At 39.7% G+C, this 27,817-nt stretch overlaps 1 long non-coding RNA gene across 2 annotated transcripts in view; it reads right to left on the reverse strand.

Moving 5' to 3' along the window:
• LOC134554421 (uncharacterized) overlaps window positions 1-16,886 on the reverse strand; it is a 35,848-nt gene extending 18,962 nt beyond the window's left edge. Inside the window, exon 1 of one of the 2 annotated variants that reach the window (XR_010081232.1) lies at window positions 16,817-16,886. This is a non-coding gene — a long non-coding RNA (uncharacterized LOC134554421). The remainder of the gene's footprint in view (window positions 1-16,816) is intronic. The other variant, XR_010081235.1, reaches the window with a different exon arrangement.
• Window positions 16,887-27,817: the final 10,931 nt, after the last annotated feature.

A 27,817-nucleotide genomic window follows, 5' to 3' on the forward strand; every position in this document is an offset into this window, starting at 1 on the left:
TTTCAGGCATTTCCAGTAGCCCTAAAACTAACTACTGATGGAACAGATTCTGTCAGGCTTTTCATCCATTGTGCTGCTGGTGAAAAGACAGAGAAGGGAGCATGTATAAAACACAGAAGTACTGCCCTAACCTCATGTTGCCTAAGTAAGCACAATTGGACACATGCTTCATTCTTTCCCTACCATTTCAGAGCACCTACCAATTAAATAACTCTTTCCTCTTCCCTTTCTGCACTAGATCATGAAGCAAGTAAAGAAGGAAGAGGGATGGAGCTGGGACTCCATCCCAGCTGAAATGGGAGCAAACAGCTGAACTGGCAGCAACCCCTGCATGTCTACAACAGCTCTCCAGGACTTTAAGTCCTCAGCCTACCATTGCAGCAGAGTACAGTGGACAGCTGCAGTACAGATTGTGGTTGTGTTGCCCATGGGCCACTCATGCAGCAGCAACAGGAAAACATAGAAAATTCCAGCACCAATCTGTCCTGTTAAGCCAAAGCAATTACAAATCCTTATTATGTGTAAGTGTCCTTGAAAAGTGAACTTAGAATTTTGTTTACTGTTAGTCTCATCCTCCTTACCTGTGGATCTTTTCCTTCCTCTGCTACAACATCTGTTCAGAAACAGTTTTCTTGGCATTTCTTTAAACAATAGTGCACCAGCCAGTAGAGAGGAGTGAGGTAGTCAGGATAGTAAGTCTCTTGAATTACAAAATGACAGGGAATAACCTATGAAAAGTATTGTTTTCTTTAATGTCTGAAAACATGTTTGGGCTCTGTCCTCCAATCAATAGATTTATTCCCTCTATGTGTTCAATCTTCTGTTTATTTTATTAAAACACCATACTGTTATTTTATTTTTATATTCCTGCACAATCTCAGTGGAAAGTAACATTCCCTGTTTCCTCATATCATCACAACAGTGAAATCTATATAGAAATGCTGAATCTATAAAAGACGGATGGTCCTGCTATTTCCATTTCCACTGATTTCAAGAGAGTTACATACAGATATTCCAGAAGAGGCAAATGGCCTGGTTGGTTTTATTTTTAGCATTATCAGAGTTAGGAATAACTGCCCTCATTCTTATGGACAAAGCTAAATTTCCAGAATTGAAATTTAGAACATTTTCTTTTTTTTCTTGATAAAATTAGTCTCTGTCAGTCATAGAGGTCACAGCAACAGTTAAGTGTACCGGCCTATTTTTATACATGTTGCTATTTATAGGAATACAGTTCAGGTAGAATCTGGTTCTCAGCAAATTTTTTATCCCTACTTCATCCTTACATAGGAGTTCAAACTTCTTATTAGAAGATAATAGTTCAAAAAGCCATTATAGGATGAGCATGCATTTCACTAATATCACAACGATTTAACACAGAGAGGCAAACACTGATTCAGCTTGCTTGCAGCTAGTACTACACAATTTTGTCATGTATTTGGAGCAGATTCAGATAACTTTCGGTTTTTTCAGAGGCAGCCTGGCTGACTTGAGTCAGAAGTCAACGTGCTTGGTGTGTGTCATCTTATAAGGAAAGAAACCGAATGGGGTTGATCTTGTATCTCAGATTAGAAATACTACAGGTTCATCAGAACTGACCTGACAAGTGCTTAATGCTAATTGCTCATTCTTTCCCTCTACAGTACAAGGTTTCAACTGCTTTTTTTTAGTTGCTGAGTTTTGTCCAAAATTACTCCTGATTTAGCTGACAGTCACTTCAGGTCTAATTCTGAAGCTTCAAAAGTAAATTGAAAGTTACCCACTGAAAATTTGGTTGAGGCTTCATTCACATCAGACTCTGCTAACTTTTATGAACATTAACTTTGCCCATCTGTGAACTGGCACAGGAAACCCCGATGACAAACATTTTACTTTTCTGGGTTGATAAGAGCATATTTGGCATATTGGAATGGGCAGGAGGGACACTGTAAGCACATGTAATCTTTCATGTTGTCAGATTTTTTGTCCCTTAGTCAACCAGATATTTCATTTAAGCAATTATTAATCCTATCTCTGTCTAAGAAAACAAGTAGTATAGTTAATAAGTCAATAACTTAATCTGACTTTACACAAACCAATAAAACTACACAGCGAACTATCTTAGTGCCTATTTGATTACTCAGGGATTTAAGTTTCAAACTTCAGCCACTGGTAATGGCATTGTCCCATGCACATATAATAATATGGTGTGACAGTTCTGCTGCGTAAGACAGACCTTCCCTCATTATTTAAATGTATTTGAACACAATTGGACAGCAGAAAAGGAGTTTTGTCCTGCAAAGATACTTCCCTTGGCATCACTCTTCTGCCAGCAGTGCTTCTGTGGAGTAGGCTTACAAAACACATGCAGCTTCAATAAAGAATAAGGGAAAGGAAACAAGTCTTACCAGTGCCAGCACAGGTACTGCAGAATATGCCCTAATGCTTTTTCAGAAGCCAGAGGAGGAACAAGTGAGAGTCTGCTGTAAAGCAGCTCTCCTGTCTCAGCTTTACTGCCCTAAAACCTCTCACAGCTTTCCTGCTTCTAAAGGAGAGAGGACAAACATTTGCCTAACATGGACTGATATTTTCATAATCCTCTCCCATTGATGCCCAACCTCCCCATTTGTCAAATACACTTCGTCTACTCTGTGTCACATAAGTGTTTTCAAGAACAGACATGTTCAGTGTTATAAATGCCAATCCAAAAAAATCTAATTGAAAATATAATTTGGTTTATTAAAAGATCAAATTACAGAATTTTGGTAAAAACCCCCAGCGGAGTTACGTTGACGATGACCCAACGTCTGTTCTGATCTGTTTGATGATCGTCAAAGGGTGAACTGGGACGCAGTATTTGGCACACTGCTGCCCACCTGAAGTTAACAAATTTGCCTCATTTAGGGCTCAGGTTTCATACACTTTATTTTCCCCCAGCACAAGATTTCCCCACAGTCTCTTTGTTCTCAGGACCAGTTATTCGAATTCATAGTCGTTGTTGGTTGGTTGAAAAGATTTTCCTCCCGTAGTTGGAGGTGCAAACTTTGGGCTTCCCGTGGGTGAATGGAAACAAAGGCTTGTGAATGGAAAGGCTTTCTTCTCCAGAGATCCCGGTGATGATGGTGCTCTGATAGCTCTGCTGTCCATGGGAGGAAGGACTGATTGCTTATCTTAATGAGTCCTTCTTTCTCATGCCAACGAAGGAGCCCGGACTTCCTGACAATTCTTTGTCTTTTCCTAAGTGGTAATTCAAAGGTGGTGCCTTCCTCAGGATCAGTGAATTCCAAGTCGGGCTGGAACTAAGGTTACATTTTCATATAACATATTTACAGTGGTTACTTATGATTTATAACATACCATAACCTATAAGAACACAAATTAACATTCCACGTTTTTTACATTCAGGAAGTTTTGTATTGTTGAGTTTTTTCTTAAAGTGAAGTGAGAAGTTGATTTGGCACAGATTTTAGGGCCTTTGACAACTATTTAGTGTCTATTAGGCTGATAGTACTATTTAGGCTGATAGCAGCCATCCTCACTGTACACAGACATACATGAGTGCAAAACACTGTAGGCAATCCTGCGGGGTAAGGCAGAGACAGACTGGGAAGAGGTCCTAATGACATCCCAAACTGTATTGCCTATGTCAGTTTATGCCATCTTCTACATGTATGAAGGACCAGATGTTTACGAGAAACCAGCCTATCCAATTGTCAGTCAGATGGTGGTGATCACAGTTTATCAGAACAAAAAAAATTCCTGATGCCTTCCTGATTCATGGAAACTGCAAAAAGTTCTCTCAAATATCAATCCCAATAACAAACAAGACTTTTAAAAAAATTAGGTGAGCTACCCAAAAACAAACTCAGCATTGGAAAACTAATGAAAATTACACAGCCAAAGTCTACAAAACTGCTCTGGTCAGACTTGAAAAAAACTAACAGCCTGACAAACAAACAATCCAAGCTATAAAGCTGCTCTCAGCAAACCGGACTCAGCCCTTCAGGAACAGATTTTTTTGTCAACTTTTTTTGATAATATTTTTAATTTTCCTTCCCAATCTCCTGTTAAAAAACTCTGAAACAACAACACAACAGCAACATCTCTGCTTCTTCCTCAGAGATTTAAAGCCACAAATGTCTTCTGTACAAATAAAAAGTTTGGTTGATGACCTGTGACATTGAAGGGAAACTATTTCTCTCAGAGCTACTTCTAAAATACTAGGCAAAAAGAGAATATTTTTCAACAGAACAGCCATTATTATGGGAGTCATTTTCATGTGTGCATGTGTCTGCTCTTCCATGGATGCATATGGGGAACATACTAAAGTAGAAGAAAGTGCTGAAAGTATATTTATCCAGCATTCTCTGTGAACTTAGCCAGAAACATGATAAAGACCAAATCTAGATGGCAAAAAAACTAATACAAGTTCTCTTGCAACCCAGGGCACAAATATGTCAATCTGCTCTTACCATGCCTTTTCTGCTACCTTTTTTTGTCACACAGTCACAAAGTTGGAGTGCTAAAAGCTATTTGTGAAAATAGCATATAAATGACAGGAATTTCCCTGTCCTGTGACAGCATTCTCCCTAGAGATATCTGGCTGGTTTGAAAGTTTCTGAAGCACTTTCTTTCCCCAGCAAAATACAGGGTTATGTTGAAATTGAGAATCTTCTGAGACTGAAGCTTTCACAGCCTGGGATTTTTTTAGATGTGCTTTTTCTTTTTAAAATTGTCCTTAAACAAGCACATTTATAAATACTCTAGTATTTTCACATTGCATTTTACCACTCTCCTACTATGTTACATATTGCTCAGCAACTACAGGAAGTGCGTACACCCTCCCCCCATTTTTTCTTTATTACTTTCAGATCTTTATCAATAACAAGAGTGTGCACATATTTTCATAAAATATACTGAGCTAGAAAATGGTACTGTAACTTTAGGAATTTAGGTGATTCTAAAATTTAGATAACATTTTCAAAACAGACATAATCTAGGAAATCTACAAGGCCATCATTTTTTATTTCTCCATGCCTGCCTAAAAATTAATACTATGGTCCTTGCAAAGTTTATTGGCTGTTATCACCCCCTAAGTACCATTCAGAGAACGAGATAGAAAATGACAAATTTTATAAACACAATTCAGATCATAAACCTTTTAGATTCCATAGAAAGATTAGAATATATAATACTGATATGATATATGATATTATTATACTATAGAATAGTCTATTAGTAAGCAGAAAATTACCATTATCTTCCAAATCAAATCTATTTTCTGTGCAGATGCTTCTAGTATCACTTACATGACTTAATTTTATGCTTACAGGAATCTGCTCATTATAAGGAGAGGATGAAGCCAGAATGGATGCCACAGGCAGAATGCTTTATATAAGAACAAGTATTTTGGGGTTACTCTGTCTTTTCTTTAGTTTTTCAGCATTTGTGGCATCCTCAGTAATATTTCTTGGGCATATTTATTTCTGGTACTGAAGACAGGTGATAATCTAACATAGAGCAACTCTGAAGTATTCCAGTTCTTCTTAGAAGATTACTGTTAAAAAAATACTGAGGAAGTAGTGCAACAGCATTTGGGCACAAATGTTTATAAAAAGAATAATGATTATTTGAATAGATGTGCAAATTCCCACCAGCAGAGATAATTTTCACTTTGGAATGAGTTAAGGAGTTCATAAAAAGCTATCTTTTTATCTAAGGGAATATCTTAAACGGTCACAGTCTCTGCAGTATTCATCATGTTATAAAATGCCAGGACAATTTATTACCAAATTCAATAATTTGGTTTATTAAAAATTCAAATCACAAAATTTGGAATCAAATTACAGAATTTTAAGCAATAAAAAAAGACCCCCACAAACAGCGACACTTACTTGACAGAGTTTCTTCCGGGAAAAAGAAGTCAAGGGTGACCCGGAGACATAGACCCTGGCCATCTGTGTCTCTAGCTGGGTACACACCTTCGCCCGCCCAGAGGCTTAACTTAAATACCCTTAATTTCCCCCTCGGCAGCACTTCTCCCATTGTTTCTGCTAAGCACCGGCAATTAAGATTGTTTACACTAAGCCCTGAAAAGAGTCCCCTGGTCCATTCAAATGCTAATGTCCAGAGTAAGTCCTTGCTTTGAGTAATTTAACCACCGTAGAAGTGTGTGATGACTTCTCTGCACATAGGAAACAGATCAGTGTAAATCCTTGCTTTGAGCCGTAGAAGTGTGTGATGACTTTCCTGCACGTATGCAACTGATCAGAGTAAATCCTTGCTTTTGAGGCAATTTTCACTGCACTTAGGCAGGGGTAATTTGGTTCGTGTTCATTGTTTCATCAGTGCCTCGTGTTCTCACCTTCTATTTCTGGACCAAGGAGATCAGGAGAGGTGCTTTACAGGAGTCCATGAAACACGCGGGTTGAGCATACACACATACCTTTATACAATATATTACAGTTTCCAGCTTATAATCATTTATAGAACATGAATTAAATAACCCTATTTTCCACAATCATCAAAGCAATATTGGGTGGGATATCAAGAAAACCTGTATTTTCACATTTCTTGTATGTATGGGATTGATAAATTTAAGTGACTCTGTGTCCTAGGGTGACTTTATGATGCTTGTATCCCCAGTTGTCTGCTGTTTATGTTGGACATTGAGTTCTGTACCTTTAAGACTGGTTCTGACAGCGAAGCGGGGGAAAGAAGCAACACAGTTTGTTTGCAGAACCTGCACTCACTCCTCCGCATTCGCTCCTGGACTGTGTTGTCTGCAGCATGGACAGACAGCAGGACAGAGATCTCTTTCACTTTTAGTTAGTTTTAGGTAGCTACAGCAGAGAAGCTCCCTGGACTGTTTTTTTTTTTCCCTTTTTCTTGGACTGAAAAACCCAGAGAGACACCAGGATCTTATGCCTGCGGCCCACCAGGGCCTGGACCTCAGCATTTTCCAGTGCTGGAGGAACTGATAGGAGACTGAGCGAGCTGAGCTACACTCCACGACGAGGACTTTGTGAGTTTGCCATCTCACCTCAGAGCCATGAGAGGTTTCATTGTTTCATATTATTCATTTTTTGTGCTTTTGGGCACTTTGTTTGTTAAACAAATCGTTTTTTCCACTTTTCTCTAAGGAGATTTTTTATTCCTGGACCAACTGGGGGAGGGGCCATTTGAGTTTGGTTCCCAGAGGGACCCCATTCAGAGGTTTCCTCCCAAATTTGCCCTAAAGCAGGACACCCTGCTGTCTTAAATATTTTTTCCTGAACATTTATATTTGTTGGGAAACAGCTTGCCTATGCAACACTAAAACTTCCTATAAGTCACAGTAAAAATGCAGTGGGCAAATGGGAGCCACCTGTTTTCTCCCTTTTTCTTATATCTGCCAGTATCAGCTGTGACTCCCTTTCCAGAAAGACAAATCTCACCTTCATATAACATCCCTGGTGGCATGGCTGTCATTGAGGGGCATCTCTGACAAACAGACTGTGTTCACAACATTATATGCATGTTATACATGCATATAATTTGCCTGAAGATCAAATTAATGAATTAATACATACTGACATTTGAGTTTGAGGAATTAGCTTCTTTTGGGTTTTTAGCTTTAATAACAGTAAGAGTTATTTAGAAAATGATCTGGAATTAACAAGCAAAAGTTAAAATTTAAGAAATATCTCTTAGACACAACTATGGCATGAACATGAGAAAGCATTGAAATGTACTGTAAAAAATTAAAAATACAAATGAAGGGAAATGGGTAACAATGATTCAGGTAAGTGGGCATGTACGGGAGGAGGGTTGATAATAGCTATTCCTCATATAATCATACTGGGAAATGCATGCTGGTTATCAGAGAGCTCTGATTTTTGGGTTGTCTTGCTGACTTATGCGTGAAAATATGCCTAGAGAAGCATTTCCCTCTACATCGTCAAACTGCCATTAAAATACAAGCACTCACTGGCCAAATTCTACTATTTAGTTTTTCCATTTACTGAAAATAAAATTTTCCAATATGGATATATTTTGCTATCTGCTGATGAAATGCTGTATAAAACCAGTACTGTTTAACTTTATTACAGTTCTTATCATCTGTAACATCACATGATTTTTCCCACACCCCAGCAGAGGTGAGGATTCCACTGCACTAGACTGTCTATAAGCACGCACTGTCTTCTAAGTGTGTAGACATAACTTCTATATAAATTTAAATAATTCCTAGCAATGCAAGAAGCATCATTTTATACTTCATTTGTAGTTGTAGTATATTTTTCTAGCAAGATACATTGGAAAGAGAGAGATCAATTGTCCGTCTTTCACACTTAGCATTTTTGTGGACTTCCTACCCCAAAACGTACCACGAGACTAGATCATGCATATGAAACTACAGATATAGAATTTTAGATAATTTAGGTTGGTAAACACCTTTAAGATCATTGAGTCTAAATGTATTTATGTAGCTATGTAACATTTGAGTTCATAGTAGTATAATGAAGTTAAAAACAACTTACAGGGAAAACACTATGGTATTTTTATTGTAGATCCCGTGTATATGTGGTTCTCCCACACTTGAAAGAGACCTGCTGGATATGCTACCTTGTCTGTCTGGTGTTTTGAGAAGGCAAATATATGTTGGCCAGGAAAGAAATTCAGTTGCAAACTGGACTGTGGACAGGTAGTGACCTGCACAATAACAACTCAGCAAAGATATGCGTGTGTTTGATCCAAAGCACCTGAAAGACAATGCTAAAACTTTGACTGGACCCACCAACAAGGACAGCAAGGGACAGATTTTGTTTATAAGTGCCATAAAGACTATTACTGGGGACAACATGAAAGAGGGAGGAAAGGGTGTGAAATATCCCTCCTAAGTCTGAAAACAACATCCCTATTTCCCCTTGGTTTACACCACAGACTGAATGGGGAGTGAAGGGAGACTGATTACTTTGCTTGCTAATCAATGTGAAGATATATTTTTCTGTTCCTCCATTTCATAATTTTTATTTCATGTAGTTGGGTTATTTTTAAGATTGCCAGATGTCCCAGTTTCATTGGGACGATGCTCGTTTTGAGGTACATCCCGTCTGCTCTTGAAAATACTAATGTTCATTGCTGCCTTGTTGATTGTATGCATTTAGAATAGCCAGTCAAGACAGGACTGCAGGAGAGAGGCTGATAAATTATTATAAAATTATAAAAAGCTGTACATATTCCCCCAATACAGAAAATTAATTATTTAGGAACACTTTTTCACAAAATGTAAATTTTGTGTCACCATGACACACAAGAAATTAACAGTTTCCCACTGTTAGTGCCACTGCTGCTCAGATTGCCCCTTAATGTGAATACATTTCAAACTGGAAGCCATAGTTCCACCCTTTCTAGGGTACATGAACTCCAGCCACAGAGGAACCTCTGGACTTCTGGATAGTGCAGCCAAGAAAGGACATCCTCTAAACAGTGTGGAAGGAGGAGGACACTGGAGGAAAACCTCAAACCAAGAGCCAGACTGGATGCGGGAACAGTGCAGGTGAGCACCAGTGAGACTGCTGCATCCCCCATCCAGGAAATCCCACAAGGGAAGGAACTTACAGGTTGATTAACCCAAAGTTTATCAAGAAAAAGTGAAAGCTCACTCCTAGACTTTGAGCTCTAGGTCTATTACGAATTATTATGCATCTAGATCCCATTAATGTATTACATTATAAAGTATATATCACAATAGCTCCAGCTACTGAAGTCAGGGGAATCTTTAAGAATCAAAGCTGTTCATTTAATGAGTTTGCAAAACACTTCACAACATCTACACAGGTTGTGCTGAAACGAAATGCATAAAAGTTCCTTAAGTTAAGCAGCACCTTTTCTCAAGTTTTCTTCTCCAGTGTGTGGAGGGTTAGAAGGAGAAAATATCTATAGTTTTCATTCATCCATCAATATAAACAAATATTTTAACACTTTCAGAATCAGAAGTATGATAAATATATTTCAGCTAGTATATATAAAGTAGTGTTTGTACATTTATAAAAAAAATTTCAAACCTTCTTTTGTGAATAACAGCATAGACGAGTACAAAGTTTCTCATGGGAGAGAGGATTTACCTAGTGATAAGAGTTCAAAACAAGGAAGAATAGAATACTAAAAAGTAAAAGTTTCTTATATAAAATCTAAATGGAAGATTATGTCCATGAAACTCAGATGCCTAGAATAGGATTCATTTGTCCAAAAGACCGATATCAAAGTGAGCCAGGTTCACCAAACTCACCAGACAGCAGGAGTGAGATGGGATGCATTCCACTCCTTTTTTTAGAGTTTAGAAAGCCACCATATCTGCCCAATATTTACTGAATGTAACAAAACAGAATATTAAGTACTAATGACATATTTACATTAGAGTACAGCAGAATCATAAGGGACTAATACTGCTCGGAAATGGTAATTTATTTAAAATAGTAATAGTAAAACAGTAATTTACCTAAAATACTTATTTGGTACAGAAACCATTTTGAAGGGCTGGAGTACAAAAAAGAGAGTGTGATTCTCTGGCTTTCTTCTGGGATAAAAGAAAAATAGCACAAGAACAATATTACTTTTTCCCTCTGCATTTCTAACCTATGAGAGGAAATTCTAAAAATGTTCATCCTGACTTTCCAGCTCTGTCTTCAACAGGGAGCTGTCTTACCAGTCAATACTTCTGCTTCCTCTTCCTCATGATAAACATCTTGCCTCAAAACACAAGCTCACTGGAGCTGACAAATTTGGTTTTTTCTTGCACTGCAAGGGCCAACTCATATGCAAGTACTTTGACAGCTATTCCCCATTCTGCTGCAAGCTTCCTCTAAGCATAGCCCATAACATCTTTATATCTCTTCCAACACTGCAGTAGCCTGACTTGGCCTCACCTGAGCTTATTCACAGCTGGAGCAAGTAACTCAATAAGTAATATAGCGATTCCAGAAGAAGCATTGTTGTCCCTAAAAAGCAGTATTCATCATCTAGTGTGCAGTAAGCCAATCTCATACACAGAGCTGAAGTATTTATTTACTTTTTTGTTCAATGATTGGTGCTACGTGGTAAATCCACAAAGATAGCACATTGATTCTCAAGACTTTATGTATACAGTTTAGCAAAGAAAGGAATCATGGTATACCAGCTGCAAGTTATCTAATTCCCTTGTTCATTAGTATTCTTCCTTCTGTTGGTTAAATGATTCTCTTGCTTCTCATTCTTATTACTCTGTTTGATCAGTGATTCTCTTGAGTCAGGGTTCCTTGAGTCAGTGGTCACAATATCACTCTGCTGGAATTACCTTTTACCTAGCTGGGACTGATTTCAGCAGTTACTGAGTTGGCTTTATTCCTTTTTTCTTATCTCTGCCAAATGTCTTTGATGTCTGTCCACTCTCAGAAGCCTTTTTTTTTCCTGTTAAGGAAACTGCTGTAAAACTGCTCTAAAGCCATCTAAAGCCAAGATCTAAACAAACTAAGCAATACAAACTTTGAGGCTATGAAGCCTAGTTTTTGATTCACTGGTAAGTCAAGACCCTGTTTCACAACTCCATTCACTTTGTTTGTAACTGTCTGGGTACATTATTAACCATCTCTGATTCTTAAGATATCAGCAGTGCCACCATTTACACAAAAGATTTACAGAAACTCTGTCGTCTGCAACCTATGTTTTCTCTAAGGATGCCAGCAGTTTTTCATTTGGCATTTGTTTTATCTGTGTTTAAAAGACTCTAAAGTTACAAAGATGCACAGATACAATTCTAGGTACGTGGTGTTGAGCAGCACAAAGTTTCTTTTAATTTTTCATGTCTCCACCTGGTTATTTTTTTTCTTTCATCAAAGATATGAAAGGTACTTTCACTTAATAAACAATTTTAAGTATCACTCATAAGTGGTGCAACTATCTGCAAATAAAAAACCTGGCGTTTATATAAAGCTATTCTGATTTTGGCATCCCTCAGACCTGTCTTTTCCTACTGGTGAAATAGACATTTTGACCTAATATGTGCCTGCTGAAGAGTAGTAGATAAGTATGGATAGATCTTACAGTCTAGGTATACTGAATCTGCTGCTTCCAGGATGTGTACCACATACACTCTTGTGATTTTTACCCCAAGACTGTCTGGGTACATGCAATGTATCTGAAGTCCTCCCAATACCGTCCGCTTACTTCATAGCACATGTGCAAGTATTTCTGTCAAGAAAACATGCTAGACTTACCCTTCTTATAAAATAAAGTTCTCACAGTTTGATGCCTTTGAACTGTGCCTCATTTGAGTTCAGCACTTCACTGCATGGTTAGACATGTAATTGAAATACCAAAGGAAATGTATTTTTTGTATCAGAACTTTGTCATTGCTTAGTCCAATCTGGATACAGAGAGACCAAGCAAAATGAACATTCATTAATTCCAGAGACCAAAGAGAGTTAACTCTGTAGATCTCTAGGCTGTAGACAACTGTGTCACTGTTAGCCTCGCTCAAGTAACACGCAGAGTCAGGAATTTCTGGGAGAGCAGAAAGCAGCAGAGGAGAATCCCTGCTTTGTTTATTACTTCCTATTATATACTTTTAGCAAGGTGACCATTGATTGGAGGGTGGTATTCCCACCTCTCAACCACATTGGTCAAAGGGACTGTCACACAATCATTCTTCTCTTTGGAGAAGAATGTGAAAACAATGGTAATGTTTATAAAACATAACTGCTGTTTATATGAAAGAGCGTGAGAAGGTGCAAACCTTCTACTTTATTATGAATGCTCAGCAAACTAGGAAAATCTCATGGTGACACAACTGTTAAAAAAAACCAGTACATCACTAGAGTATTTAAGTTTTACAAGTGGGTTAAGAAGCAATCAAGACAAAGCCAAAGACAAATCTGCCTACAGGATGAATTCATTCAGAAAAGGACTAACAACATGTCTTGGTTTGGAAAGACAGGTGTCTGCCCAGGAAAAAAGCCAGAGCCTCCCTTGGAATAGAGAATGCGAACCCTCTCCCTCTGAATTACTATAATTTTGAAATTAAGGGACTCTCAGGTGAAGGTATGGGGATAGGAATAACAGTTCTTTGCTAGTATGTATAACAAGGCAAACAAACAACAACTACAGCATTAATGATAAACAGAACCAGGAACCCAGTAACAGCTTCCCCAGCTGCGGGTACTTTCCCCTTTGGTGCAGTTCCAGTCACAGCCAGCAGGGGCGCTGCTGGCTCCCAGCGGGCAAGGCAGGTGTGATGATCTCCATGTGGCTACAGGAGGTGCTGTGGTGTGGGCTCGGGGAGCACGTGGGAAAGGCAGTTTTGTCCCAGATAGGAAGGGGTGGAAGGGATGTATCAGGAACTCGGGAGGTGTGGCTGAAGACGTAGAAGGTTTTGGCAGGCAGGGGGTGCAGGCTACAGAGTAGCAAAAAAAAGCTAAAAAGAGCAGAGCTGAAGAAGTAGAAGAAGTGGTGGCTGTGGGACAGGGCTGGCCCCACTCCAGCAGGGCAGGAAGAGGTGAGCTCAGAATTCCTGGGCACATGATGGTGGTAGATTTCCCAGGACCAGACTTGGTGGTGACAGTGAACGCCTCCCACAGCAAGCAGCAGCCCGGCTGTCCTCTCTCTGAAAGCTAAAAGCAAGACAGAGTGTAGCTACCCCCAGTGGTGTCCTTTACCTGCCCCCAAAATTCGTGGTACCTTCCCCCTCTGAGAGAAACTCCCAGAGACCCAAAGAAGTAGCCAGGTGCTACAACTCCTTTGGCCCCTTTGTTCTGCTTAAGTACCTATAAGTACCCAGTAGGTAGTTTCCTAGCAATTTATGGGAAAAAATTCTGTAAGTAAAAAAGAAACAAATCTAACCCCCAACACAATACTGTTAAATAAGAAACTACACAGATTTTAATTTAAATATGAAACAAATCAGATCACATATCTTTGGGAAAGCAGAAAGCAATCAAATATAATCTTTTACATTTCTTGCCCCAATTTTCTCTAATTGTGATCAAGACAGGAAGCACCAGCATTGAAACACAAAAGAAGAAAACATTATTAAAAGTGTTCTTGTGCTGACAGACATTGTAAAACTCGTTAAAAAATACACAAAGTTATTCTAAGGACATATTTAGGTGCTTTATGTGTTTGATATACAGTCTTTTTTTTCTCTGACAAGATGGAACAGAATAAATAAAGAGAGAATGAAGTGCTGTCTAAGGTCCTATATTGCGCATCTGGTACTACAGAAGCCTTACAGGCAAGTGTTTTGACAGAGTCCTGTGTCAGGCCTGGATCCTAGTGGTCCAATGAGCAGCACAGTAGAGAAAGGGGAGATAACGTGACCATTACTGCAGCCCGGTGCTCCTGCTTGCAACACCCAAATTATTGGGTGAGTCAGGATATGTGTAAAAACCTCAGAGCAGACACACTCTCCCTTGCTTTCTAAGAAATGCTAATGATGAACAGGTTCCTGGCCTCACAGACTTTTCACTCTCAGGGAAGCACAGGAGCCCATTAAAAGGGTTCTCTCAGGCTGCATGCCTCAGGTCAACCTTTCTATTTTGATCCTACGCTCTGGCATAGTATCACGTGGCTTGAGACTCTTTCCACTTCTTGACTCCTGCTCTTTGCTCCTGCTATAGGGGAAAAAAAGTCACTGGTTGATTACTCACAACTACTTCTTCTTCTGCAAAACACTCTCAGCTGGGGGTATGAGCACAGAAGTGTGAGAAACAACTGCCCACTTTAAAATTTTAGAAGGTTTATTAAACTTTAACACATACAGCAAAGGATTGAATAAGGAAAAAGGACAGTGCACTGGGAGTTGGTGACTCGGCAGCCACAAGCTCATCTACAAAATGGCTGCTCCAACTTTCATACCTCTAGGGTTGCATCAGGCATCCCGAAACCTGCCAGTCAACTCTTCTTTGCCATTTATTGGTGGAGGCTACTTTCTTGCAACTTGATTGGAGGTCAGGGGCTGTCATACTAAGCTCCCCTAGCAACAAGATTTCCCCATTACACACCTTCTCTCCATATGCTCTGGACAACCTAGGCTGTCCAGTTACAACAATACAGAGGAGGGGGCCAGGGGATTATGAGAACAGAAGACATCTAAACAACAAACCACAATAACATAACTATACATCAATAAAGCTTCTCTTAACATACATGCAATATTCATCCCTTAACTGCAAGAGCAAATCATCCCATTACTCATCTATAATGGAAGATACCTGAAAACTGCCCCCAAACATGTGCTGGGAAGATGCTAATCTAAATTCACTTAGTCAATTTCCTGCTTGGTTTTCCAGTGTACCCGTATTCAGCAACGATAATGTGTTCATGCAAGGAAATTTTGTGTCTCAGCAGAATGGTGTCCTTTCGTCTTGGTTTGAAAGGCAGGTATCTGCCAAGGAATGTGGGAACCTTCCCTTGGAATGGAGAATATGACCCCCTTCCCTCTGAATTATAATAACTTTGAAAATATGGGGCTTTCAGGCAAAGATATGGGGAAAGGAATAACAGTTCTTTACTACTATGTGTATGTATAACAAGGCAAGCAAACAACAGGAGCAACAACGAACAAGAAGAAAAACCGCAATTAAGTGTCTTCCCGCTCTTTAATTTCCCCTTTGTTGTAGTTCCAGTCACAGCTGGCAGGGCCACTGGTGGCTCCTGGTCGGGCAGGGCAGGTGCGATGATTCCCCCGCGGCTGCAGGGGACGCTGTGGCATGAGCTCAGAGACCACCAGGTTCCTGACTGCTTGGCCTGGACGGGAGGTCACAGGTGGCAGCTGGTCACAATTGCCAGGCTACCCTACAGAGGTGGCTCATAAGGGGACACTCCGCCCGCCCCCCCCACCCCCCTCCCACCCCCAAAGTCTGGGAAACAAAAAAAAAAAAAGTTATTAAGGAGACTTGCAGTGCAGGAAAATCGCAGCAGACCGAGGTCTCGGGGTCCAACACACAGGAGTGGCTGCGGCAACACGCTGCAGGCAGAGGGTCTGGCAGGAGCTGATCCCGATGTTTCGGCACCAGACACACTGGTTCTGAGCTCTGACTGGTCAGGTGGCAAGGAAAAAAGGCAAAAGCTCCTTGCTCCCCCAAACGCAAAAACCGGACTGAAACAAAAACTCAGCCCCAATCCTCTGGGGAAACCCACTCACATTTTCTCTTGCCCTATCCCTTGCAACTCCTCGAAGTCAGGGGCATTTCAATGGAATGTTGTGAACCCAGCTACATCTTTTGTTTTCTTATGTATTGGTAGTTACTGTTTCCTAGCAACATATGGGACAAAATTCCATGAAGGAAAGAAACAAAAGGAAAACATCCTAACCCCCAGCACCTATTTTATTTTACAGATAAGATTACATGCTGTGTTTTTCAAAATTGTTATTTAAAGTGATTGCACAGCAGCTCCATGCCTGCTATGTGCCTCAGTAGCAGACAGGATACTTCCTAGTCCTAAATGTAAAACAGCTCTCCTGTGTTTTAATTTGAAAAGCCTAGAGAGACAGTGAAGTCTTAGAATCTGCATGCATAGACACACTCACGAGCACCTATTTGCTAGAGAAATTGGAGTAAAAATCTTTATCCAAAGTCAGCCTATCTATTTGAAGGATATGGAGATTATGCATAAACCTTGGCCAGTTGGACTTTTTTCTGCAATCGTTTTAATACACATTACCTCCATAATAACATTTCTTAGTCTCCACTGTTATAAATGCCAGGACAATTTATTACCAAATTCAATAATTGGGTTTATTAAAAATTTAAATCACAAAATTTGTAATCAAATTACAGAATTTTAAGCAATAAATAAACCCCACACAAACAGCGACACTTACTTGACAGAGTTTCTCCCGGGAAAAAGGAGCCAAGGGTGACCCGGAGACATAGACCCTGGCCATCTGTGTCTCTAGCTGGGTACACACCTTCGCCCGCCCAGAGGCTTAACTTAAATACCCTTAATTTCCCCCCTCAGCAGCACTTCTCCCATTGTTTCTGCTAAGCACTGACAATTAAGATTGTTTACACTAAGCCCTGAAAAGAGTCCCCTGGTCCATTCAAATGCTAATGTCCAGAGTAAGTCCTTGCTTTGAGTAATTTAACCACCGTAGAAGTGTGTGATGACTTTCCTGCACGTATGCAACTGATCAGAGTAAATCCTTGCTTTTGAGGCAATTTTCACTGCACGTAGGCAGGGGTAGGTTGGTCCGTGTTCATTGTCTCATCAGTGCCTCGTGTTCTCACCTTCTATTTCTGGACCAGGGAGATCAGGAGAGGTGCTTTACAGAAGTCCGTGAAACACGCGGGTACACACATACCTTTATACAATATATTACAGTTTCCAGCTTATAATCATTTATAGAACATGAATTAAATAACCCTATTTTTCACACCACAATCTCTAAAAGGTTTATCTTTATGCACTATATTTTTCTTAGACAGGTGGACAACAAAATCTCAGAGGAGATAAATTACATGCTTCAGACCACCTGAGAAGTCTGGAGCAAGGTAAGACTTTGCACATCATCCTTCTCAAGCCCCTCTGCCTTTTTTCAGAGAATCAGAAATAAAACATATACAAAGAGTAAATTGCCCAGAGCAATACCACGCCAAATACAAATATTTACATGAATAGTTTTGCATAACATATTCCTATTCTGGCAGAATATTTCACCCTTTCAGCTCCTCTCTGCTTTTCAGGTTAAGAATACCTGAAATTGCCAAAACTTTGTGGCCTTTCTGTCTACAAAGTACATTGTGCATGTGAGTGTCACCAGGTGCTGCTGACAGTACAGGACTCCCTCATCTTTGCTGTGGCAGATGAGGCTGTGCACTCTTTGGTTTTACATATGTAAACCACTTGCTTAGTACATGGTGAAAATATTTTCTCCAGTGCAAACAAAACCATTACAACTTCTGCCTATGACTTCACAGATTTGAAAAATCAAAGTGACCCATCAAGGAAACAAAATGGTCTTTTAAAATCTAATCTATGCAGCTCTGTTTTCCTGGAATTTGAGAGAGGGAGGTAAACAACAGAATTCTCTTATCTAGCCGTGACTTTGAGGTATACAAAATGAGAGAAACTAAAAGAGTTGCCAACTCGCACAAGAAGAAATGTAAGAAGAGTGTCAGATAACTGATGTGCTGCTTCAGGGACAGAAAGATTATGTTTCTGCTTATGAGACAAAACTGCCTCTACCTGGACAGATTTCCAGTTGTGTCATCCACATTAAGGGGAGCATTACTAGATTAATTACTGACGTCTACAAAGTAGTCAGTGACACTACTGTCTAAACATATTCAATGTGGAGTATGACATTTAAATCAGGGAGGGAAGAACCTGTAAGACACTGAGGGCTGCAAAACTTTCCAGCTATTTTGGAAATACCAGTTTTCCCCATATGTCATAACATCACATTCTTCCTAACAGAAAGTCAGGTTGCAGTCATTATCTCTGTAGAAAGCGTAGCAAGGGTCTCAATGCAACTGTTTTTATCTAGTGCAAGCAATGGTCCAAAAAACTTTAGCAAGGTTCCTGAATGTTTGGAATCAAGGCATTTCAGAATGAAGATGCTTCAGTTGAATTTTAAAATTGAACCTGCAATATTTAATAGGTTGCCGGCTTTCCTAAATTTTCCTAAGTATTATTTGATTTTTATAATGAAAAAAAAAAAGTATCAGTAAAATAATACAGTTTGGCAAAATCAAGGCAATTTTAGTTTCACTTCCCCTATTTTTCTGTCTTGCTTTTAGAGTTCAAAAAATTCCAGCCAAATTACCATTTTTGCTCCAATCAAAAAAACACCTTCTTGTAGAAAGGCATTTTCAAGAAGAGGCCTCTGTCAGCCTTTACACAAATATTAGATTGCTGCATTGTACACAGCTCTACCCCTTAAATTTTCAGCTTGTAAAAATCTGCTGAAAACAGAGGTCAGAACCACTGATTAAGGGAGCAGCTTGTGTAACAATAACAGGATGTGGGACTAGCAAAGTGCTTATCATTTTTTGAGAGTGACGGTATATATTTTTTAGTAGATATTAATCCAAACTTTGCAGGTAAAGCAGAATATAATGTCAACGATTAAAATTCTGTTAGCATAAAATAGCACCATCTACTCTTTAGGCGCCATACATCACTCCTTGCCCTGCCTATGCATGGTGACTACACCTCTCCTAATAAAATAACTGGCACTCACCAAGCCATTAATAGTCACTGACATTGCCAGCCAGTTTTCTCTGCTGAGAGATAACTAGCAGCACTTGGGAAGGAACAGACAATGAGGAGTATGCATTAGCTGTCCAATTGCAAGCAGCGTTCCCTCAAATAAGTGAGCATGTAAACATATACTTCAGGGTTACCATCCTGTAAAGAAGGTGCTGCTGCCAATTCAAGCTGCTACACAGTTTTGAAGATAAAGGAAGACGTAATCCCAAACAAGACCAATTGCCAGCTGAAGTAATCTAGCTGCAAACACCACACACCTGTTTGCCACCTTGATTCCTCTGATCATAAATGACAAGTGAGGCTGCAGCCTGAGCTCAGTGACCTTGCTAGCTAAGCCCCACATATGAACATGAGTGCAGCATCAGCGGTCCAGGAAGTCCTTCAGGCTCAATTTAAATTTTATCACAGCCCTGATTTAAAAATATCATTTGCTTTAATCAGTATAATTGTAAGAGTGCAAGTACACAGCCAGGGGTGAGGAATGCTGGTGTGAAACACATAGTGTAGAAGATAGAAAATCTTCTAAATTATCCAAAACACTTTGCTGACCCTAGCCAGTGCCTAAGTGCTGCATTTCTCTTTTTGTAATAAATTTTCTTCCTAGTTTTTGCAACTGTTTTTTATGGTTTTCCAGGAAAGATGAGGGCCCAAGTCAATGTTTTGAATCATGACGCCCAGTTTCAGGACTTATATAAATGATACTAACTTGTTTCTGGTTTACCTAATTAGGAATCTGTATAAACACAAATAAATTTATATTCTGGAGCTATTTTTTTTCCTTATTGCACAGCCATTAATACATTTTTTCTTTTATTCATTTATTGTTGTTGTTTCTTTTGTTTTCTTTTTTGAGAATTTTTTGGTTTGTTTTTTTGTTTCACAGCTGCCGAGTCTTGCACAGTTCTATGTGTGAATTTATGCAAATTTAGGAATGTGCTAAATCACATATTTGCAAATTGGCAAGTGACTGGCAAACATGTAAATGAGCTCGTTTAGCCATTTTCCTCTTTTGTTAAAATGTGGTTTAGGATCAGTACACCTTTCCCCAAGGTTATGGCAATGAGGAGAATGTAATGCAACCAGGCAGGTGTTGTAGTGTTTTAGTGGCTTAGTTGTAACCATGAGCCCTGAGTATGGGAAGAATGCTGAAAAACAGCATAGGATGCTAATGCAGTAAAAAGATCTCCAGATGTGGTAGGAAGGCATCAGGGGAATTCTTAGAACAGCTGCATATATATCAGTAGTAAATGGGAGTGGATGTGATCATGTTTAGAGTGGTCAACAGCTATGTCTGAGGGTGCAAGGCAATTCTGGCTGTGAGGGGAGCTAAAGAGCTGCTTTCATTGCAAGGGGGCAGCAGTTTGGAATGTAGTTGATGACCCTAGATGAGGGAAAGATGGTCTGACAGTGCAAAGGTGTGGATCAGGAGGTATGGTGATAGAAGTTACCCCTTGATTCTTCTGGCAGAGCCTAAGATTTTGCTCTATGATGGGCAAGCAAGAAATGGAGTAGGAGTGGATATGTCTTAACACCCAGGCTCCCACTTTGCTGGTGTTGCTCCTTTGGTACCGTCTCTCAAGAGCTCCTGGTAGCAGCTCCTACAACCTGCAAATTGCAGGTCACAGTGAGGTTATAACAAAGCTGCTACATGGGGGCGAGCCATGCCAAATGTTTGGTGATAGGCAACCCCCTTAATTTTCCCTCTTAGCAAGAGTAACTTACTGCTTTTACATGAAGGGTAGTGGCCCATGGAGAAAATGCTACCCTCTAGTTTGTCCCCTAGTCACAGCAGAGAAGAGCTGGGTGCAAAATGTGTCCTGCTGAAATGCTAGGTTACAGCAACATTTCCAAGATTTAGGGCAACTTCTGATCTTCCCCCTCTATCTGTCTGAGCCAGAAGACGCTTGAAGCCCTTGAACATTATCTGCTAAATCATGCTTTGTAAATTAAGAAGTTCCCAACGACTGCTAATTCCAGCCAGCACCAGTTGTGTCACTTTGTCTCAAAACCAGCATATTTGTAGAAAGCTATGCCACATCTAAAAGTAAGATGCCTGGTAATTTTGGGTGACAAATTCAGCAGAAAGTAAAAGTAAAAGGTTAAACAAATCATAATCAAGAAGGAAAAAAGGAAAAAAAGAAATAGCCAGATAAAGCGTACTGTTTATCTTCAAATAATCTAGGTCAGCTTGCCCTAGAATTACCTAAATTAACTTCATTATCTTCTTTCAGATGGAAATCTTGTATGAACAACAATTTTCTGTGGCACTCAGATAGTTAAATCTACACGATTTGCTTTTTGAAGCTTGTATTTCGCTGACTTTATTTCAAGCAATCAAAAGTATCTAATTTGCATTCACATTCACATTAGTGGTCCATATGTTAGCCCTGTTTAAAAGCTATATGCTGCATTCATTATGAAATACTTGGCTTCCTAGCTTTATCCTTTTGCTTTGAAATTATTATGATAATATCGCAACTCTTCTTTTTAGGCTATTTTCACATACAAGGGGGTTTGTGTCATTTGGTTCTTTTTCAAAGTCTTCCAAGAGAAGGGCTTTTAAACTTTTCTTTACAGTATTATATGGGAAATTGCAAATTGGCAAAATATCTCTCTACTGTCATTTAACATAACCATGTATTATTTCTCTTACCTAAAATTTCATGAAAATATCAGGAGTTCAGTTGATCTCTGCGTAAGATTTTGGACCACATGCAACATCATTAATGCCCTTCACAGTTGTAAGAGTCGGTCCGAAAATCCCTCACTTGCCTCACGACTGTCAGAGGCTGAGACCCCCATGGACTCTGAGCCACAGCACAGGCCAAGTTTTCCCTGCACCTGCTGTCACCGGACCAAGACGCCCTCCTCAGGGACCCAGGCATGAAACAAAGGGGACGGTTACAGTTTCTGGCCATGTTTGCAAAGAGATGTTCCTGCACTGACCGTACTTGGTAAGACCTGAGCTGCACCGCTCCCCCTATTGTGAAAGAACACCTGCGATGCCCACGAGACCGACCCCCCTTCTTGGCATCTTGCCTCTCGCTTCGAAAAGAACTATAACAACTCCACCAGAAGAGCAGGCTTTAGAGGCCTCCCCAGCGGACGACGGCTCTATTGACCTACGTGCCACAAAGACTGCGAAGGTGGTCTGTTGGCATCGGCGTCACGAGGACCCCCGTCTGTCAGTTGGTAGCTATACCCTTTCTTTACCCCCCTTTCTCTCCCTCTCTCTCTCCCTCTCTTCTTTCCCCTTCTTTTCTATCGCATAACTGTGTGTATCAATAAAGATACAATTGATTTCACTTGAATTAAGTTATCACTGCCTCTTTTTGCACTCTGAAATCAAAACGAACCATCACGACCATCCTTTGGCTCGTGACATTAAATTGGCGTCACGGACAGGATCCTGATTGACAGAGGGGTTGCAGGTTGTCTATAGTCTGTACTAGGAAGAGGAAGATTTGCCTCAGCCGCACCTAGCCCGTCACTTCGGTGAACTAAGCTAGAAAGCAAGGGGGGCTTTTCTGATTCTTCACACACTGTAGACACCTAGGTGAAAAGCATCCCTATACTCTATTGAGGTGTATCTGTCTTCAGGATTTCACAAAAGATCTCCTAGTGCAAAAAGAGAAACTGTTTTTTGTGTGTGAACTGTCTTGTTGAGAGAAGGGACACCTTGACGTAACTAAACAGTGCCTCAACAGACAGATTTTGTCCCTTCACCCACCCCAGGGAAAGAGGGGAGACGCAGCGTAGCTGTGTGTGTGTACAACCAAGCATTACCTCCCTGTAGTGGTTTTCTGATCCCCTTTACAAAATGACTAATGATTTTATACATAAAACTGAATTTTATGCTCTACTAGCTAAACACAATGCCAGACCCTCTCCAGAGGTGGAATTTTGGGCTAATAATAACTGGTCTAATTTGGAAAGTGTGGTTGATAAAGTATGTTCTTTACAACATGAAACAAAATTTAAACTGGGCAAAAATAAAACCATACTGTGCTCAGTTCTGGGAGCCTGCCTTACGGCAGCTGTAGAAACTCGCTTTAAGCGAAGAAGTGAAGAAAATGCAATAATAGACTCCCTTCAAAATTTAGTTGAAATTTTGCAAAATGAAAATCATTTGCTGCGAGATGAAAATAATTTGCTACGGACTGCCTTGGGAGATGAATATTCTAAAAATTTAGAGAATGCTGACTTCCCAAAAAAGGCAGAAGAAAAAGAAACTCCTCACATTTATCAGATTTACCCCCAGAAAGAATTAGTGTTAGTAAAAAATTGTGAGGAACACTGCTGCCCTAACACAACACCTCTAGTTAAAACAGAATGCAACTATATTGATGAAAATTCAGACCCACAAATAATCACTAAAGAAATCCCAGACACCACCACTGAATTATCTAAGCTAAAAGGAGAGTACTCGCGGTTCCCTCATGAATCAGAGACAGGACATGTTTCCCGAGTTTCTCTCGGTGGTGGAGATCAAATTAAATTGACAGAACAAGAAGTTAGTGGGTATTGGGGACATGGAGTTTCCTTAAAACATAATTCATGGTCCCTGATTCAATGCTCAGCTCACTGGGCAGAGGGGTATAACCCCTTGGAAAAGGGAAACCATTTAACTTTAATTGGTACTCCCGAACAGCCCATGGAAAACATTCACAAAGCTGCCTGCCTGCAAATGATACATGATGACTCTCCAATGCAATTGCCTGTAAAGCCTGAAATTATGATTCCTTTAATTCAAAAGCCTTTGGAATTACTTAAACCTATAGCAATTGTTTTAAGTTCTGTAGAAAAGCTAGACAGATCCCTCGGAAACCCAAGTGAACCAACCGGATCTACAGATCGTGGTTTCAGTCCTTATCCTACCCCCTCCCAGCCCCCAGCCCCTCAATCTAATTCACCTGCTGGTGATCGTAATGTCTATGTATTAAGTGAAATTGCAGTAGAAGTGACCAACTATGTTAAAACTCCTAGTAGTGAAAAACCAGAGAAAAGTAAACAAATCACTAGCCGCCAACACTTGTTGCTATTAGATATTAAAAAAGGGGTCCCCAAACAAAACCCAAATTTGCCAGGGCAACCCCTCCCTAAAAAGTCACAGAATCTGGGCAGTGAGCCCAGAAACAATCTAACAATCCAACCCCCCCCACCCTCCCCCTCTCAGCACCCAGGCAACGAGCCAAAGCAAAGCCTTCCTTCTCAAGGGAACCGACATTCACCCACCCGTGCCCACCCTGCTTTGGCCCAAGAGTTAGAAAAAATACCCATAGCTGACAGTGTAGCTGTTTACCAATGCATCAATGATATTTTTGTGGGTAGGGATGAAATAGAAGTGGAAGATCCTCAACAGAAAATAATCTCCAACTTTGAAAGCTTTGATCTACAAATTTCCCCTGAAAGTAAAATTTCTGGGAATTTGATGGAAAAGAAGCATGATACGCATTTGATAAACTCCTTCAATCAAATTAAAATGCCAGAATCTACGAAGGAACTGCAACAAGTTTCAGAATTACTAGTGCTTTGCAGAAAACACATCCCTGATTTTTCTATAATTGCCAGAACCCTTTACAGCCTGCTGAGAAAAGGAAAAATTTGGGAATGGGGTGATTCTCATCATGAGGCTTTAAAATTGTTAATTTTTGAGGCAACCGCCCACCAAACACTTGGTCCTACTTATCCTACAGATCCTTTCCACATGGAATGGTGTTTTGCTTTTTCAGGATTGTCAGTACAACAACCTGTTGTCCTGAGAGGCCCTTCTCTATATGCAACCCCCCCACCTGACGGGGTGGCCGAAGGAGCCTCATTTGGAGCTGTAAAAAATCTGACAATGAACTTGGATGGTAACCCAGACAAACCTGCCTCAGTCACTGGAACAGCCCCTCCCTTTTGCCCCAAGCAATCTCACTTTTCTGCAGAAATTGTCCCAGATTGGGCAAAACGTGAAAAGATCAAATGGGCTTCTCATACCTGTTATGGATGGGAGGCTAACAAATGTTCCAAAATCACTGCTTTTTGCCCGGCAGTTCCAAGCATAAACACACCCTGGATAATTCCTTCATACTAACTTTTCTGCCTTTGAAGGCAGATTCTGTTGTGTTTACTTTTCACAGGAGAACTCCGATGGACATAAAGACCACATAAAACCATGATAAAACTGGTGATATTTTAAACATTATTTGTGTTATAGGAACAAAATTAAGAATTTTAAACAGTATTGATTTAGAAATATTCGTTAATAAATTGGTTGTTACAATTAAGAATTTGACAACATCTTTTACAGTCGTCCTTATTGGCTTTGGGAACGACTCAGTGGCTATTATCAAACATATTATCAAACTGAGAACTGGTAAATGTGAATAAATTGATAATTGATCGCAAAACTAAATCTTTTAGCTCTTAGCTGCCTCCAGTCTCAGTAGTGGATGCAGTTAGTGGCTGCCTCAATTATAAAAGATGGCAGCTTTTTCTACTGAAATTTGGAAAGTAATTTGGAACAATGCCAATGATTTCAAAAGAGATTTTCAATTCTAGTTGAACTTAGTGAATTTTATTTATGACTCTTTTATAAACACAGCCACAGCTTTTGTATTGACCATATGTAATGCTTTGATACATTTGATATTCCCTATTATTGTGTTAAGATTAAAACATGATGGAGCTATTCTCTATCTTTTCCAGTATAGGGAGTGGGCCCGTCAAGTCGATAAAAAATGGCAAACTGTTAACTTAGAATCCTGCATAGTCCGAGAACAACAAGGCTTTATTTGTGAAAGTAATAAAATTACATTTGTTTAGACATAGAACAAAATATTTGTCATTTTAAAGTTTATCCTAACGAGACTCCTGAAACAGTGCTTTTATATGTAGGCAATGGATGTGTATGCTTTAGGACTGCTTGTGATGTTGTAACTGTAGAAAATGTTATACTAGAAACCAAAAATCACTCGAACTTTTGTGCTTGTAACTTTACTAAAATTACAGCTTTTGATTTTTCTTTTTCAGCTCCAGTTACTTCTTACCAGCTTTTACAATCTAATTACACACTAATCCACAAGCTACGGCCTACTCTGATTGGGATGAACCTCACTTTGGTAAAGTAATTGTTGCTCCATCAGGATCTAAGTGAAATTTCAGATAAAACCAAGACCTTGATAACAAATTATGTCATCCCATCGTTGTTCTTTTAACTTTATTTTGATTGGCTTTTTTTTTTGCAGCAATCTCATTCTTTACTTAGAAACAATAGATATACTTAGAGATGTTGACACAAGACAAACTTTACAAGTAGGCCATAGCCGCGGACTGTGAAATGGATTTTGCCTAAGTAATACATATATTTTAAGAAAATTATGTATTTTGATTTTTGTGATTTGTGTTAATCATTTTTAAATTTGTTTATGCTACTTGAAAATTGTTTTACAATAATTTTTTGCCTTGATTGAAAATTGTTTTAATTAATATCACTATAATCCTCTTAAAAATTGTTTTAAGACTTTTTGCTTTGAATACTTGAAAAATTGTTTAATTAATAATATTATTTTAATTAATATTGTTAAGATTTTGTCTTGATTATTTGATTTTGTGAATCATTTATCATCATGAAGAGTTTTATTAATGAACAACAATTATTTGTTTTGAAATTTTAATGTCATTGGATTTGTTTTGTCATAATGATTTGTTTTGAGATATTAACAATCAATATTAATCATTATGATGTCTCTTGTTTTTCCTTCTCCCTTCTCTATTTCTTTTCCCCCTCTCTTTTTCTCTGGACTCTATTTTCCTGGGTATACTACTGACACTGACAATGAGTCCTGAAGACTTCAGAACGCGACTGATGGAGCTCTCCTGCCGACCAGTCATGAGTCACGGGGTGGTGTAAGAGTCGGTCCGAAAATCCCTCACTTGCCTCACGACTGTCAGAGGCTGAGACCCCCATGGACTCTGAGCCACAGCACAGGCCAAGTTTTCCCTGCACCTGCTGTCACCGGACCAAGACGCCCTCCTCAGGGACCCAGGCATGAAACAAAGGGGACGGTTACAGTTTCTGGCCATGTTTGCAAAGAGATGTTCCTGCACTGACCGTACTTGGTAAGACCTGAGCTGCACCGCTCCCCCTATTGTGAAAGAACACCTGCGATGCCCACGAGACCGACCCCCCTTCTTGGCATCTTGCCTCTCGCTTCGAAAAGAACTATAACAACTCCACCAGAAGAGCAGGCTTTAGAGGCCTCCCCAGCGGACGACGGCTCTATTGACCTACGTGCCACAAAGACTGCGAAGGTGGTCTGTTGGCATCGGCGTCACGAGGACCCCCGTCTGTCAGTTGGTAGCTATACCCTTTCTTTACCCCCCTTTCTCTCCCTCTCTCTCTCCCTCTCTTCTTTCCCCTTCTTTTCTATCGCATAACTGTGTGTATCAATAAAGATACAATTGATTTCACTTGAATTAAGTTATCACTGCCTCTTTTTGCACTCTGAAATCAAAACGAACCATCACGACCATCCTTTGGCTCGTGACAACAGTTCATCATGCTACTCATTAGACTAAATCAGTCTATCATAATGATAAAATTTAGCTTCATTATGTTATTGTT

Source organism: Prinia subflava, chromosome 1, assembly GCF_021018805.1.
Source record: "Prinia subflava isolate CZ2003 ecotype Zambia chromosome 1, Cam_Psub_1.2, whole genome shotgun sequence".
NCBI lineage: Eukaryota > Metazoa > Chordata > Aves > Passeriformes > Cisticolidae > Prinia > Prinia subflava.